The sequence below is a fragment of the Agrilus planipennis genome, unplaced genomic scaffold (assembly GCF_000699045.2).
Source record: "Agrilus planipennis isolate EAB-ADULT unplaced genomic scaffold, Apla_2.0 scaffold6, whole genome shotgun sequence".
Classification (NCBI taxonomy): Eukaryota; Metazoa; Arthropoda; class Insecta; order Coleoptera; family Buprestidae; genus Agrilus; species Agrilus planipennis.
The window spans coordinates 443,012-448,062 of record NW_020439302.1 but is presented as its reverse complement, the minus strand read 5'-3'; the positions used below and the strand labels follow the sequence as shown (position 1 = coordinate 448,062).

The 5,051-nt window shown below is 30.3% G+C and overlaps 1 protein-coding gene across 2 annotated transcripts in view; it reads right to left on the bottom strand.

Annotated features, from left to right (window-relative positions):
• LOC108732616 (fatty acyl-CoA reductase 1) overlaps positions 1-5,051 on the bottom strand; it is a 20,369-nt gene that overhangs the window by 13,444 nt on the left and 1,874 nt on the right. The window contains exon 1 of one of the 2 annotated variants that reach the window (XM_025978361.1): positions 3,059-3,346. The exons of the other annotated variant lie outside the window; for it this stretch is intronic. The gene's annotated coding sequence lies outside the window, so the exon portion shown is untranslated. Of the gene's footprint in view, positions 1-3,058; positions 3,347-5,051 lie in introns of those variants that run through there. 2 annotated transcript variants of the gene reach the window in all.

Sequence of the window (5,051 nt, the reverse complement as noted above, 5' to 3'; positions counted from 1 at the left end):
TCAATAAGGAATAGGCGAGATAGGTTGGTAGGACACCTTCTCAGGCATGAAAGTCTAATCAAAAACATATTAGAGACAGAAACAGGAGTTAAAAGGAGTAGAGGTAGACCTAAATTAGAATACTGTTCACAATTGGTTAACGATGTATGACGTTCCAGTTTTCGGGAAATGCGAAAATTAGATATGATGATGATTATTTAATTGGTTTTTTTAAGTAAAATATCGGACGAAACATCAGATAATTGCCTAATTAAGTATTAAATGCGCCCATAGAAATAGAAATGTATTGACATAAATGATAATCTCGGTTATTGTATAATATCGGAAATGATATTAAATGGAAGGCCAACGGTCAAAGCCACCTAATTCTGGACGCAGATTTTAATCTTAAAGAAAAATGGTTTTGGCGCGTGTTTAAACGATTAACATAATAAGAATATTATTGAAGCTAAGAAACCGAGCCCAAGGTAAAGCGTGACATTTGCGTTCCATTGTGAGGCACGCAAAAATTGGTGAAAGTATGAAAAAACGGTTTTTGCGAAAGACGTCGCGACTTCTCTGTCTCTGTGTGCGTATAGCATGGGTTTTTGCGAGTGTGGCAATTCCCGTTCTTAAAAAAAACTACTTTTTATGGTTGGTAGTGCTTACGTAACTCGTGTGTAGTATTTTCGGTGAAAGACTTGTGGCACAAATGCGTAAAAAGAATTATATCATTTTATTATGCCACTGTACTCCTTCCTATATGCATACATCACCTGCTAATTATGTCACTATCAAATTAATCATGAGTGATTAGGAGTTTTACATGTACGTAATTATCAACAGAAGTTATTAAATAGTGACGATTAAACAGTCGAATATTTTACGTACTCTTATTATTATTAAAAGACAGGAAATACATGTAAGTATAAGCAATTAAAACGGAAAGGTCAATTGTATTACAATTGGAACGAAATAATCTGTTTCAAAATACAGGATAGCAAACTATGTTATTTTCTACCAACATAACTTTCACAAATTTCCCAATTTTTCGGTCATTTATTATGTCTGGTGTGTTCAATGACATATTAATACGTACTTTTCCCTGTAGACTTCAACGCTGGTATAGGACGAAAACCTCAACACTATGCACTTAAAAGTGGCTTATGATTTTGAATTTTTATTTAAAATCTTTAGGAAACTATTGCTCATAGTATTTGCACAAACAAGTCCATTGTACCAACCAATCAATACCAATAGTAATTACAATAATTGGCTTCTTTATAATAGTAAACATAGGTAATTAAGTATTGAAAACCTTTCCTTATTTGAATAAAAACGAAGAAATTCTGGATAGACGTAAGACTAATAAGCAAACAAACAGTTTATTGTTATTATTGCAATATAAGTAGGTATAGGTGTAATTTGTTTATCTCCAATGATGTTTTTATGTTATGGTTTATCTAAAGTGTTAAAGTTTAATAATAAAATGAAGGGGGTACAAATGGTTATGAGTAAACCTGGCTTAGGATTGGTTTTGCACATTTATCAAAACCAAGAAAAACTCTTAGAAAAGTATGCATTAATTGAATTTTTACAGTGGAAAATATTTTTACAGTTAGATAAGTATATATTTTGATAACAAATCTTAAAATTTTTGAAAAAAAATGTAAAACTTTGTAACTCCATAACCACTTATTTTAAACCTCTAACTGGTAGGATATCTCAAAAACTACTAGAGATAGGTATATTATAACCAAATTGCTGAAAATATTTTCTGTATATAAACCATATTGTTTATTAAATAAGAAGTTTATGAGAAAAGTGTCGCATTTTCGTATGTATTATTAAGTAATAGGTTTAAAAGAATTGATACTTTTAAGTGGATATGTATTATCCTTAATAAGGACAATTCGTTTTTGTTTAACGAATGAGATTCTATGTTTCAATAGATAATAGAAATCATTGGTTTGTATCTGTATTATGAAGGAGGTAGGTTTACCTTACTAATTTGCAATGAACTTGATTACAGTCTTTACTATTAGGTCAATATCTGACGAAGGTCGATTCAATTGAAAGGCAATTGGCATTGACATTGTAAACTGAGTAATTCAATCTAAAGCGAAACATTAATAAAAAATATAGAACATGCTGTAAATCACCTAATCACTAAGGGAAAGACTTTTTAGTTTTGTAATATAGTCTTCGAAAAGATGTTCAAAGTTTTTAATTAATTCTATTCACAATACATTCATAAATTATTATAATCTGAAGAGGAATTTATGTCATAATTTTTAAAAATAGTTAGATGTTACATAACAGAAAAAAATACAATAAAATGTTTGAAAATTGAATCTTTTGTAGGTAAACAATAAATCATAATTAATTACAAATTTTTCTATGAACTTAATTCAATAATTTTCGAAGAACATAAATATTTATTAGTGTTTCAAATTGTCCAGTTACTTCAGAGTTTGACGTCTTCTATGTAACTATTAAGTTTTCCCATGAGAAAACAACCAGAGAATTGTCAATAAAGTATGAAACTATTTTTCACAAATCTGAGACTTATATTGTATCTGCAGCGTTATCTAATCAATTAAATATCCACTTTTAATATGTTGTTGATGACTATACACCTTCTCAGGTTTAGTCAGACATATTAGCGGCAGAAACGGGAGTTAGGAGGGGTAGAGGTAGGCCTGGATGAGTTCGCAAATAGTTAAGGATGTGGAATGTTATAGTTTCAGGGAAATGCGAAGATTAGTTCAGGATAGGAAAGAGTGGAGGTGCATGTCCAACCAGTCTTAGAGCTGACGACCTTATAATGATGATTATTTTACATAGACATCCCTGCAAATCTATCCTCTACAACTGAAGGAGCTCAAGGAAGAACAAGCCGGAGTTAAAATGAAATAATGTTGCATTTTATAGGTACAGATACAGAACAGAAGAAAACAAGAATATAGTTGAGTACATTCAAAACTTTTTATGTTACTAATTTCGTCAAAATTTCTGACACATATATCCAAGAATATTTACCACTATACGTAAATTAATAACAAATTGTTTTACTCACCGACTGGTTGTTTTGTAATTCTATATGTTCGTAATACGATTCCGAAAATGTGGCACAGGATGTTAATGAGTCTTTCAATATTAGTTTAATGACTTAATGAGTTAATATATGTACATACAATACAACCCGAATGATTCTTTTTTAAACGATATTCCAATACGTCTTTATGCGTCGTATACTAATACACGTTTTCACGATCTTTTTCTTAAAAACAATTTTGTTGTTGTGTTTTTTTAAATAGTTTTAATAAAGAGCATGTTAGATAGAACACGCTTGAGTAACAACTGACCAACCAGACGGTCGCAGCGTGTACTTAATAATTTGGACCTAGAAACGTGTAAGATGTTACGCAAAGGTGAAATGTTTCCTCCTCTTCTGAATGGAACAGTGGGTAGTGGGAGATAGAAAATGTTAACGACATGATGCTGATGATCGTGATTACTGTGTGATGATGAAGATGATAACAGGTAGATGGTGCGAATGGAGAAGCTGAAGTTTTTCGAAATTCTAAAGCACGAGTTTATAGAAAAAATTTCTGGTATTCCAAAGTACGTCGGAGATGACGTTCTGCGGTTGGGAAATGGAGGAACATGTTAAGGTCATCGGGTTTTCTTTAGCAGAACGAAGGACTAGCAACATTTGGGTAAGCCCATAACATACCTACTAATTTGGTAATATAAAGAACCATTCCGACTTCCTTTTTGTTTTATATTTTAATTGGAGCTGGTGTTATGTATCGACTGTTACTTGATGAAGTTCCACATTATACAAAAATAATAATCATTTTATGAATTTCACAATTTTGTTAAGCAAATATGTATAGTTACGTCACACTCGGGCTTCATCAATAAAATCTTTACGCAAAATATTTGAGTTTCATACAGGTACCAGCAATTAGGGAAGGATGAAGTTGGAATTAAGTAACCAAGATTAATTGCTTAAATTTGTTATTCATTCTACTAATTCTGATAACGTCAATGTAAGGGAATTGAATTGGGAGAGTTGAAAACTCGAATTAAAATTATTCTTGAATTTCTGCGGCTGTGTTTGGTATTTTTAATAGAATTTTCCGAAAAGCCAAAAATTTTCAATGCATTCTTGCTTAATTTTAATACTTATTCGAACGATTAAGATTCAGCATTATCATTATATAAATGTACGACGTTTGTTCAAAAAGTATCGCGAATCAAAAATTATTTATCTATTCATTAATATCTATCTTGTCCCCTAAAAAAATTATCCCCACCACATATTATACACTTCTGCAACGTTTATTCCAATTCTCGAAGCTCTTCAAAATATCGTTTCTTGTGATTTTGTTTACAATGAAAACTAATTGAAATTACTTCTTAACGATAAAAAGTTTATTACCTTTAACGTGTAACAAACTTAATCAGAAACATAAATAAGAAGTTTATGAGAAAAGTGTCGCATTTTCGTATGTATTATTAAGTAATAGGTTTAAAAGAATTGATACTTTTAAGTGGATATGTATTATCCTTAATAAGGACAATTCGTTTTTGTTTAACGAATGAGATTCTATGTTTCAATAGATAATAGAAATCATTGGTTTGTATCTGTATTATGAAGGAGGTAGATTTACCTTACTAATTTGCAATGAACTTGATTACAGTCTTTACTATTAGGTCAATATCTGACGAAGGTCGATTCAATTGAAAGGCAGTTGGCATTCAAGACATTGTAAACTGAGTAACTCAATCTAAAGCGAAACATTAATAAAAAATATAGAACATGCTGTAAATCACCTAATCACTAAGGGAAAGACTTTTTTGTTTTGCAATATAGTCTTCGAAAAGATGTTCCAAGTTTTTAATTAATTCTATTCACAATACATTAATAAATTATTATAATCTGAAGAGGAATTTATGTCATAGTTTTTAAAAATAGTTAGATGTTACATAACAGAAAAAAATACAATAAAATGTTTGAAAATTGAATCTTTTGTAGGTAAACAATAAATCATAATTAATTA